At 40.3% G+C, this 12,878-nt stretch overlaps 1 non-coding gene across 1 annotated transcript; it reads left to right on the forward strand.

The window, feature by feature from the left end:
• The first annotated feature begins 3,286 nt into the window (after positions 1 to 3,286).
• On the forward strand, positions 3,287 to 3,393 carry LOC136165690 (U6 spliceosomal RNA). Its single transcript, XR_010662692.1, has one exon. It is a non-coding gene; the product is annotated as a U6 spliceosomal RNA (small nuclear RNA).
• Positions 3,394 to 12,878: the final 9,485 nt, after the last annotated feature.

Raw genomic sequence — 12,878 nt, forward strand, 5'->3', positions numbered from 1 at the left:
ATATTATACTGTGTATCTTTCTAGTTATCAACTGACCACAACACAGCCATCTCTAATGCCTCAGTGCATGAACAGTGGAGGGTAGCTTCTTTAATATGAATAGTACAAGATTACTATTCAATTTCTTTTGGTGAGTTAATTTTGCCATTAAAAAGTCATTTTATAGTACAAAAAATGGTACAAAAGAAGTACCATTTATAGGAAGGTAAAACAGGTGAAACTGATCTGTGGTGTGGGCGATCAGAACAGTGGTTACATTTTCTTGTTTTTTGTTTGTTTCTTTGACCATGCTGTGAAGCATATGGGATCTCAGTTCCCAGACCAGGGATGAAACCTGCAACCCTTGCATTGGAAGCGCAGAGACTTAACCCCTAAGCCACCAGGGAAGGCCCAGTGGTTACCTTTGATGGGGGACACTAATGATTCAAAACACTTCTAGGAGTTGAAAATGTTCTATTTTTTGATTAGAGAGGTGACTACGTGAGTGTGTTCACTGTGTGAAAAATCATCAAGCTTTGCATTTATGATTTTTGACTGTGAAATATGCTTTACTCCAGCTTTTTAAAAAGCATACTGTCAATCAGAATAAATTCTAGCAGAAGTACAATTTCTGGTTCTGTAGAGAGGCCTCTCAGCTGCCCCTAGTTGAGTTTCTCACACACTTCAGTTCATGGCTTAGTAGTCCAAGTAAGACATCTCTTATATGTTATTTCATGTTATTCTCTTTACCCCCATCTTCCTCTCTCCCAGATACCCAGATATCTTTCCTTTAAATTCACTGTCCAAAAAATAAATAAATAAATAAAATCACTGTCCTTTTTTCTGTGTAGAAATATGTGTATCTTTGAAAATTGTGGTGATGTGTATATGTGCTTTTAAGAAATATAAGTGATGCTGTGCTAAAAATCTCATTTTGATTTTCACATGTTAGACTTAAATACTGTGAATCTGAGATATGATCATGTTATATGAAAATATAGCTAATTTATTATAATCGCTGTATGGCATTCCACTGTATGCATGCATTTTGCTTCTTTTTTTTCATTTATTTTTATTAGTTGGGAGCTAATTACTTTACAATATTGTAGTGGTTTTTGTCATACATTGACATGAATCAGCCATGGATTTACATATGTTCCCCATCCTGATCCCCCCTCCCACCTCTCTCTCCATCCCATCCCTCTGGGTCTTCCCAGTGCACCAGGCCCGAGCACTTGTCTCATGCATCCAACCTGGGCTGATGATCTGTTTCACCCTAGATAATATACATGTTTCGATGCTGTTCTCTCGAAACATCCCACCCTCGCCTTCTCCCACAGAGTCCAAAAGTCTGTTCTGTATATCTGTGTCTCTTTTTCTGTTTGCATATAGGGTTATCATTACCATCTTTCTAAATTCCATATATATGTGTTAGTATACTGTATTGGTCTTTATCTTTCTGGCTTACTTCACTCTGTATAATGGGCTCCAATTTCATCCATCTCATTAGAACTGATTCAAATGAATTCTTTTTAATGGCTGAGTAATATTCCATGGTGTATATGTACCACAGCTTCCTTATCCATTCGTCTGCTGATGGGCATCTAGGTTGCTTCCATGTCCTGGCTATTATAAACAGTGCTGCGATGAACACTGGGGTGCACGTGTCTCTTTCAGATCTGGTTTCCTCGGTGTGTATGCCCAGGAGTGGGATTGCTGGGTCATATGGCAGTTCTAATTCCTGTTCATTTTGCTTCTTTATTATACTAATAATGGAACTCCACATTGCTTCCTACTGCTCACTACTGTACTAGTTTCTGCATGGATCTGCATGAGAGTTAATGAAGCATATTGTACAGCTTTTATCTTTATCATCAATATTTTTTCCAGGAATATTCAGTCACATTCCCATCAGCTTTTATAATTCTTTTGTATTTTTTCTCCAATCTGATAAGCAAAAAATTCTCATCACATCTTAATGTGCATTTAACTTTGTCTAATAATTTGTATTGGAGTACAATTGCTTTACAACGTTGTGTTGGTTTCTGCTATATTTTTGTTGTGTTCAGTTGCTAAGTCGTGTCTCATTCTTTGTGACTTCATGGACTGTAGCACTCCAGGCTTCCCTATCACTGTCTCCCGGAGTTTGCTCAAACTCATGTCCGTTGTGTCTGTGATGCTATCCAACCATCTCATCCTCTGTGGCCCCCTTCTCCTCCTGCCCTTAATCTTTCCCAGCATCCGGGTCTTTTCCAATAAGTCAGTTCTTTGTATCAGGTGGCCAAAGTATTGGAGCTTCAGCTTCAGCATCTGTCCTTCAAATGAATATTCAGGGTTGATTTCCTTTAGGATGGACTGGTTTGATCTCCTTGCTGTCCAAGGGACTCTCAAGAGTCTTTTCTAGCACCACAGTTCAAAAGTGTCAATTCTTTGGCGTTCAGCTTTCTTTATGGTCCTACTGTCACATCCATACATGACTACTGGAAAAGCTTTGACTATACAGACCTTTATTGGCAAATTGATGGCTTTGCTTTTTAATATGCTGTCTAGGTTTGTCATAGCTTGAATCAGCCATATGTATACATATATCCCCTCCCTCTTGGACCTCCCTCCCACCTACAACCTTCCATTCCCACCCACCTAGGTAGTCCCAAAGCACTGAGCCGTGCTTCATGTGAATTATAGCAGGTTCTCACTAGCTACCTATTTAGATAAAAATAAGCTAAAAAATTTTAAAAATCACTAGTAAGATTAAATATTTTTTCATGTTTTTTTGTTCATTTATATTCTTATTAGTTAACTGCTTGTTCATGCCTTGAATTCATTTTTCTTCTGGGATTATTTCTTTTCATCGACTCTTAAGAAAGCTTCATATATTAACAAAATTGACCTGTGTTCATATATTGCAGATATTTTTCCTCATTTGATTTTGTCTTCTAACTTTATTATGGTGCTGCTGGTGGCGATTGCAAGTTTGTTTTGTTTTTTGTTGTATGGTTGGTTTGGCCTTATGTCTGCCTTTTTGTTTCCTTTAAAAAAATATTTTTTTTTTTTTGTATTTATCTAGCTGCCTTTTTATGGTTTTGGTTTCGAGGTAATATGCAAGAAGAGTCAAAAAAAACCTAATTCAATTATATGTTTAGAGGTAAGAGAAATATAAGTGAGGAGGACTAAGGTTAAGAGGAACATAAATCCTATCAAGATGTATCAGGGAAGAAACTAACCAACCAAACCAAAAGGAATTGTATTTGCAAAACAAATTTTTGATGTTAGAACCTACTTGGAATGTTTCAGATAAATCAAAATAGTGCTCGCTTCAGCAGCATATATACTAAAATTGGAATGATGCAGAGAAGATTAGCATGGCCCCTGTTCAAGGATGACGTGTAAATTCGTGAAACATTCCATATTTGGGGGGAGGAAAGTATTTGGACCACAGTAAGAATTCAATAAATGGTAACAGTTGTTAAGACAGAAAAAGAGAAAAGATAAACCAAAATATATCCAGGATGTAGTTTTGATTGTAACCACTCTCTTTTCACCTGTACCATATGATATTCTTGTTAGGCACTGAAGTCAGGCTAGGTTCCAGCGATTGTAAGTGAGATCTTGGGGCCTGTGTCAGCAAGCAGATGCGGCAGCCTGTCGGCCACGGTGACTGCCTAGATTTAGTGGGAATTTCAGACAACCAGGCTGACCAGCGTACCAAATGATGAGGAAAGCAATCGTTCTTCTCTGGTCAGCATGACTGCTGAAGAAGTCCAGTCACTTCTTTTTCTGGACACTTTATTTAGAAATTTAAACCATGCCTTATCCAAAAGTGGACTTAAGATTGCTTACATGCAAAAAAATACAGTGCAAGATTAAAAGAGTAGATGAAGAAATTATGGAAAGGGAAAGATTAAAGTAGGATAAATAAGATAAAGCCAGAGATAACACTATTACACAAAATGCATACCTAAAGGTTCAGTACAAGTTGTGAAATAAGGGTAGGAATGTTAGCTTCTTAGTTTACTAAGAAGAGCAAAAAGAGTGAAGCATTTTCACGGAAGTTGTTCATGAAAATTATAATCACTCCTGATACTGAATTCTAAGAGAAATTTCTCCATTGAGTAACATAAAGAGAACAATGCCCTATGACCTAGTTGATAAGGCCCTCAGCAACACACAGACAGTCAACAATACAAGCCTGCATGTGGGCAACTAAGAGCAGTGCTTGATATTTTTACATGGAGTGTTTCTCATACAAAAAGGATTGTAAATGTCTCCCCTTTCTTGATTAGCAAATTCTACTAGATAAGGAAGAAAGATGTTATGCATGTTCATTACATTCAGTTCAAAATCCATGAGGTAAGTTTTGGTTCCTTTGAATTATTGTAGTCAAATGTTCAATGTTGCAGGGTGAGTGTGGAAAGGAATTCTGTAGCAAAAAAAGGAATTCTGTAGCAAAAAAAGGACTTTCACATTAAATTGCGTAATTCCTTGCTGGATTTTTATTCCTACCCAATACAAATTATCCTTTTTATATCTCTGTGGGGTACTTACTCAACAATATTTTATTGTAATGATGATATGAACTACACAGTTGATTTGTCACCCACATGACCACTTTTCCTTCTGTCAAGAGTGATTTGGTCTGTGTTTTCAAATAAGTCGATGAAGCAATAAGAGAGATGAAGAAGGTACCTTAGAGGAAGAGTTAACTGGAGCCGAAGGGAGGAGGCAGCACGCATTTTTATGGCATCTTATTTTGCCCTGGTGTGCTCACAGACAGAAGTGGAGTGAACGCACCCTTCGCAGAGCACAATCAGCCTGGGCAAACACTGTCCTGTGTGTGGAATGAGTTTTGGAAGCAGAACAGAGGTGTGTTTTTCATTAGGCCACATTGGATTTTCGCATTCGAGAGTATAATTACCAAACCCAGCCCTCAAACCACTGCAAAAACATCACATGCTTCTTATACACATTTTTTCCCTTCAAACCAGCACTCAAGCGCCCACCAACGGCCCTGCCCACAGTAGGGTTCATTTAAAATTCTTTTCAAACGCAGTTGTAACATGGCTCTCATCCACAAAACAAGTATTATCAGCAGTTAAATCATAGGATTATTCTTACGTTACAGATAACTAGGTACACTTAATGTGTAATAGTTATTATATTAAGACCCTGGGCCAGACTCTCTGTATAAAATTGCCTCCAGGAGTCAGGTTCTCAGCAATGCGCCAGTATCTCTTTCAAGCTCATAAGGAACCTGTGCTCTAAACTTGATGTTTAGAAGGTCCGTTCAGTTTGGAGTATAACTTCTATTTAATTTAAGTTTTAGAAGTAGAGCTAAGGAGAAATGAACACAAAAAGAGGTAGACATTTTATGTTTATTTTTTTTCTCCAAGAGCTCTTTTGGGCCAGTGAGAAATTCCAAGCATCAAGTTCTCTTTCCCTCTCTGCTCCTCACTGCATATTGTAAACCCATGTTTCTCCCCACTCACCTCTGAAGGCTGGGGGACAGCAGTTACTGAGCTTCCTCTGCAAGAGAAGTTTCTAACTGAATTGTATTCTAGCAGCTTAAAAATCTAATGCAGCTTTTTATTTTTTGGCTGCGCTGGGTCTTAGTTGCCACATGCAGGCTGTTTGTTGCAGACTGCAGAGTCTTCAGTTGTGGCATGTAGGATCTAGTTCTCTGATCAGGGCTTGAACCTGGGCCTTTTGCATTGGGAGAGCAGAATCTTAACCAATGAACCACCACGTTCATTGGTTCATAACCAAGTCATAACCAAGTCCATAACCAAGTCCCTAGCACAACTTTTTGAAGAATCTCAATCTTCAAAGGAGAAGTATGAGGAAGGGAGTCATTTATCACCTGTGTTAGTGTAGAATATTTGTTGATGTTCAGTCCCAAAGTCGTGTCTGACTCTTCACGACCCCATGGACTGAAGCACGCCAGGATCCCTGTTCTTCACCATCTCCCAGAGTTTCCTCAAACTCATGTTCACTGAGCCGATGATGCCATCACCATGTACTGCAAGATGATTTTAGGTGGAAATTAACGAACATTTATCATTTTTATAATTGTTTACAATGTAGTAATTTGCATTTAAATAGTATTTACTATGTGCTAGATATTGTGCCTTATCTCTATTAACTCATTTAGTCCTCATATCAGTTCTAGGGAGAGGGTAGGTAATATTGTTGCCCCCTGTTACAGATGAGGAGATCAAGGCACAGAAAGATGAAAAGATTTGTCCTGGCTTGTTTAGGAAGTTAAAGGTAAAGTCTGGATCTGAAACTATATAATCTAGCTCCAGTGTCTAGCTGCTAAGCCCTCTCCAGCTCTTCTCTACCAGACTGCACAGAGAAAATCAAGCTAGTGCTCCTGGGTATCCATTGTGTGCAATGAATCACCTCCTCAGGTAAGCACCTAGAATAATATATAGCTATGTACCGTCCTAGGCGCATGGTATACATTAGTGACTTTAGAAGAACAGTCACTTCTGTCATTTTCTGCTTAATTCTCTTGCATAACTCCAACTGGAAAAGGCCATTACCTTATATAACATAGCATGCATTAAGGAAATAGGCAACTATCTGTATTAATCATCGCTATGTACTGAATGATGCTTCCTCTTTGTGTGTTGAAGCCTAGCCCTTGATTTGACAGTGTTTGGATGTGGAGCTATGGAAGGTAACTGTTTTGGATGAGATCATGGGGGTGCAGCCCCCGTGGTGATATTGGTGCCCTTATACTGAAGAGCCCAGAATGCTAGCTCTCTCTTTCTCTCTATCTCTGCCATGAGGACACAGCAAGAAGATAACCATTTATGAAGCATGGGCAGCCCTCACCAGACACCAAATTTGCTGGTATCTTGATCTCAGACTTACCTCCAGAACTGTGAGAAATAAATTTGTTAAGTCACCCAGGCTATAGTATTTCTATTATCACAGTCCATACTAACAAAGACAATTATCTATTATATGTATATATAGTATTAGATATTATCTATGTATTATCTATCTATCTATTAAAGATTACTCCATAACTCGGTGACCAAAACAGCAAGCATTTATTTATCTCATAATTTATATGGATCAGAAATAAAATCTTACATTTACACAAAACCTATACAAAATGTTCCAAAAACTGGAAATAACTTCAAAAGATGAATAGTTAAACAAATTGTGGTAAACCCATACTATTGAGTACTGGTGTTACTGTTCAGTCGTTCAGTTGTGTCCAACTCTTTGTGACTCCATGGACTGCAGCACGCCAGGCTTCCCTGTTCATCACCAACTCCTGGAGCTTGCTCAAAATCATGTCCGTTGAATCGGTGATGCCATCCAGCCATCTCATACTCTGTCGTCCCCTCCTCCTCCCACCTTAATCTTTCCTAGCATCAGGGTCTTTCCCAATGAGTCAGTTCTTCGAATCAGTTGACCAAAGTATTGGAGCTTCAGGTTCAGCATCAGTCCTCCTAATGAATATTCAGGATTGGTTTCATTTAGGACTGACAGGTTTGATCTCCTTGTAATCCAAAGGACTCTCAAGAGTCTTCTCCAACACCACAGTTCAAAAGCATCAATTCTTTGGCACTGAGCTTTCCTTATGGTCCAACTCTCACATCCATACATGACTACTGGAAAAACTATAGCTTTGACTAGATGGAACTTTGTTGGCAAAGTAATGTCTCGGCTTTTTAATATGCTGTCTAGGTTGGTCATAGCTCTTCTTCCAAGGAACAGGCATCTTTTAATTTCATGGCTGCTGCAGTCACCACCAGCAGTTATTTTGTAACTCAAGAAAACAAAGTCTCTCACTGTTTCCATTGTTTCCCATTTATTTGCCATGAAGTGATGGTACCGGATGCCATGATCTTTGTTTTTTGAATGTTGAGCTTTAAGCCAGCTTTTTCACTCTCCTTTTTCACTTTCATCAGGTGGCTCTTTGGTTTCTCTTCGCTTTCTGTCATAAGGGTGGTGTAATCTGCATATCTGGGGTTATTGATATTTCTCCCAGCAATCTTGATTCCAGCTTCTGCTTCATTTGGCCCAGCATTTCTCATGATGTACTCTGCATATAAGTTAAATAAGCAGGATGACAATACACAGCCTTGACATACTCCTTTCCCAATTCGGAACCAGTCCGTTGTTCCATGTCTGGTTTCTAACTGTTGCTTCTTGACCTGCATACTGATTTCTCAGGAGGCAGGAAGGTGGTCTGGTATTCCCTTCTCTTTAAGAATTTTCCACAGTTTGCTGTGATCCACATAGTCAAAGACTTCAGTGTAGTCAATGAAGCACAAATAAATGTTTTTCTAGAATCTATTGACACATGCAGCGTCTAGGGTGGATATCAAGAAAGCTATGCTTTGAGAGTGGATACAATCCCCCCAGTCTCCTCAGCTAAGTTTTACCTGATTGACTGCTTCTCCTCATCACTGTGTATTTTTCAATTTTTTCTGTAGTTCAGTAACCTCAACTCTTCCTTTCAGCTATGTTTCATTTATCTATCATTGTGTAACAAGCTGTCTCAAAACTTAGTGGTTTAAAAACAACATAAGTATTTAATTTACCATTGCTCCGACAGTTTTGGTGAGGCTTAGAAAGAATATCTCTTTGCTTTACAGTATCTGGGGACTCAAGATGACTTGAGGAATGAAGGTTGGAAGAACTGGGTGGGGGGTGGCTGGGTTTCTCTATTTCTGTCTCCTTTTCTCTCTCTTCCCTTTCCGCATGAATAGTTCAGATCTCCGAATAACATGTTGACCTCAGAGAGGTTGCACTTCTTATAGAGCAGTTGACTTCTCCCAGCAGCAGCATTTCCAAAGTCCACAGTAGGATCGCCAAGCTTTCTTAGCGTCTAACCTCAGAAGTACAAGGACATCACTTTTGCCGCATTCTATGGGTCAAGCAAGTCACTAGGGCCAGCTCAGACTACAGGAGCGAGAACTAGACTTTGCTTCTCAATGAGAGGAACAGCAAAAAAAATTGTAACCATCTTGTATCTACCTAGATCCCCTTTCGTCAAAATTATTTGACTTTTTAAAAAAATTTAGATTCCACATTAACTATAACACTTTTTATTAGTAATCTTCATCTTTTTAAATTGAACTAGTATATTTATTTTAAATTATGCTAGTTATTTATTTAGGTTGTGCTCTAATTGCCAAGTTTCAGAAATTTTGAGTGGTTTTTGCCAGCTATATTTTATCCACAAGCTGTGTTGTTTTGAGTACAATTTCACAGAGCTCAACATTTTCAGAAATAACGTATCACGTATACTCCATTTAGCAGAAACATGTATAAATGCATGTACTTACAGTCCTAGGGTCTTCACTGAGTGTTTCAGACCTCTGCTTAGACCCAGAATTTCTTAAGAATCCCCAATTTCTTGTTTTACTCCTTGATCCCAATGCAGAAGGACATCATTACATCAAACAGCACTCTTTCTTCAAGCAGGAACTGCCACAAAAAGGCAGCAATAAAATTGATTTTTGGTGAGGAAGAGTAGATTAACTTCAAGGCAAAATTAGGAAAGTTATTTTTTCAGATTATTGTTGTTTCTTTTTTAGTCATTTAGCTCTTAGTTTTGTATGTGACATGACAGAGAATCTTACGCAAATTTAGCTGAAGACATGTAAAGCATTCAGTTGGCATAATGCCCAAAGGAACTTGAGTGTATGTGTATGTGTGTGAGACAGAGAACGAGAGAAAGACGGGGGTCGGGGGGTGCAGCTGGCTGATCTGTCATTCAGAGGCTCTGCTGAATGCTTTCCATGCCTACTTCATCACCCTTTTATTAAGCACTTTTCAAAACACAGGATCCTGTAAGGAAATCAAATACCATTTACAACTGAAGCTAAGATTGACTTTTCTTCCGGCCACATTCTCTGTGGAAATAACACATGTGTGCATACAAATGCACGTGCGCGTGCACACACACATACACAGAGCTTAGCACTCAGAACATGAGCACCATCAATGAAGGGCAGGTCCTAGTCCGAGATTTTTGACATAAGATTCCATAGCAAGATAAGAGCATGCAGAAAAATGCTAGATGATTGACTAAGTTAGTAGCACTGCTGAGATGCAAGTCATGACATCTCATAGTCACGGACCAAATTTCAACAGAAATTCCTTGACAACCTGCTGTATATTAAGCACCATATGAGGAGGATATATGAAAAGAAATAAGATAATACTTTTCCTATTACTCAGTTGCTGAGACCAAAAAGCTAAACTTTCCTTTGGCTTGCCTTTTCAAAGTTCTTGGTAACTGCTATAGAATCTATTATTCCTGACATGTTCAATGCCTCCTACTTTCTCCTGTGTTGCCTTCTTAGTTCAAGGCACCACCTTCTCTTCCATGGACTATAGCAGGATCATCCTAATTGTTCTTTCTTCTCCCCCAGCCCCCAATATTACCTAGTCTCCACACAGCAGCCAAGATGTCTTTCTTAAAAACGAAATCAGAAAACAACACTCGGACACTCCAACAGCACTCAGAATGAAATCCCAACTCCTAACCATGGGCTTCAAGACTTCTGTCTCTCTCTTCATCTTTTATACTTTGCTCCTAGCTCATCAGTCCTGGGTGTTCATTGGAAGGACCGATGTTGAAGCCGAAACTCCAATGCTTTGGCCACCTCATGCAAAGAGTTGACTCATTGGAAAAGGCCCTAATGCTGGGAAGGCTTGGGGGCAGGAGGAGAAGGGGATGACAGAGGATGAGATGGCTGGATGGCATCACCGACTCGATGGACATGGGTTTGGGTGGACTCCGGGAGTTGGTGATGGACAGGGAGGCTTGGCGTGATGCAATTCGTGGGGTTGCAAAGAGTCGGACTCGACTGAGCAACTGCACTGAACTCAGCTCATTCCACCCCATTATGCTTTGAACACACACAGTTCACATTCAGTTCAGGTCCTTTTCACTAGCTGTTTCTTCTGCTTGGAATCCTCCTTCCCTTGCCCTGCCCCCCAACATTCACTTGATCTAAGTCTCTACTCAAATGTCACTTCCTCAGAGAGGCCTTTCCTGACCTAAAATAGCAAAAACATAGCAAAAACAGAAGACACTCTCAACTCCTCACTCTCGCCTTACCCTTAATTTTTTTTGTCTTCCTAGCCCTTCACATGAAATATTTATTTTTATTGTTGTTTTTCTTCCCCACTAAAATGAAATTCCAAGAGCTTTGTCCATCTTAACTGCTATCATCTGAATGCCTAAAACAGTGCCTGCCATATAGGAAACACTTAATAGACATCTGTTGAATGACTGCTTACCTGAATGAAAACCTACCCTGATGAAGCTCTGATCTGTATTGGAAGGGAAGCATGAAGACAGTCAAGGTGATATGATGTGATCATGCTGTGACAGATGTGTGAGCAAAGTGTTTGGGGAACACAAAGGACTGGGTCCCTGGCTGCTTAAGGGGAGAAGAGTCAGAGTTTTTTTACCTGGATCTTGAAGGATGAGTAAGGGTTCACCAGATGGTGAAGTCTGCAGAGGACATTTCAAGCAGAAGAAAGAAATAGTGGATGCCAAGGCCTGGCTGTAAAGGCATAACATTGCGGGGGCGGGGGGGGGGGGATGCTCATCATTTTGTTGTACCTGGAAAATAGGACATGCAAACATGCTGCAGAGGGACAGGAGAGGGGAGAGTAGCAGAGGTGAGTTGATCAGCTCAGAGACAGAAATGACTTTGCAAGGAGCTTGCAAGAGCCACTGGATTTGAGGAAGGTTAAATCATCATCGTGCGTGCGTAAGTGCTCTGTCGTGTATGACTCTGTGATCCCATGGTCTGTAGCCCACCAGATTCCTCTGTCCATGGGATTCTCCAGACAAGAATCCTGGAGTGAGTTTCCACGCCCTCCTCCAGGGGATCTTCTAGACCAACAGAACCCGCTTCTCTTCCATCTCCTGCACTGACAGGCGGGTTCTTTACCACTGCGCCACCTGGGAGACTCAGACATCATCGTTAGTGCTTCAGAAAGCTTACTGGCCTCTGTGTGGTGGGTAGTGTCAGGCACAGCAATCATCTAGAGGGGAGTGGAGAGAAGGTGATGGATGGGACATGGAGGGGGCCTGGTGACCTGGATACGGGGAATACTGGAAAAGGAGAAACAGCCTGGCAGAATTTTAAACTTGGGCAGTTTGATGACTTTATCCCTGTAAGGAAACCAGAAGGAAACTCAAGTCTGGAGAGTAAGAAGAGAACTAGCCACAGATCCCCTCTGCCCAGGGTTCTTCCTCTCCAAGCCCCCGGGGAGCCGTTTGCGGCCACGTGGTCAGCTCCTGGGAGTCCAGCTGCCTCGGTCCCACAGCAAACTCTGTCGTGCTGGACTCACAGCTGCCCCTCCCTCCACCCCGAGCCTTGGGGATTAGGTAACACAGGTGTGCCTGCCTCTCTCTTCTCTTGAGACAAACCTCTCCCAGGTGCCTCTTCAGCTAGAAAATAGATTCCCATCAATTCTGCCCAGCAAGACAGGCTCAGACACGCCAAGTCCTAAAGGGATAAGACTAAAACTCAAGCCTAGACTCACCCAAACTACATATATAATGTCACTGAACTTTTGTTATTATTTTATGTGATTCTGAAGTTACACAGCTAATACATGAACACTTTCACATATTTATAAAAAATGCAAATAACGCAGCAGTACGCTAAGACTTGAGAGTTCCTTTCACAGCAACCCCTTGAAAAAGAAAAGAAGTGCATTCCCCTGCTAAGAGTAAGATTTGTCTCTTTACAGTCCTTTATTTCACACACACACACACACATACACACACACACACGTATATACACACACACACATACATACATATAGAAACAGTATATAGTTCCATATGTTCTCTTAAGGCTCAAATTATTTTGAAAACTTTTTTCACTTATATACTTGTCTTC

The sequence above is a fragment of the Muntiacus reevesi genome, chromosome 3, assembly GCF_963930625.1.
Source record: "Muntiacus reevesi chromosome 3, mMunRee1.1, whole genome shotgun sequence".
In the NCBI taxonomy this organism is placed as follows: Eukaryota; Metazoa; Chordata; class Mammalia; order Artiodactyla; family Cervidae; genus Muntiacus; species Muntiacus reevesi.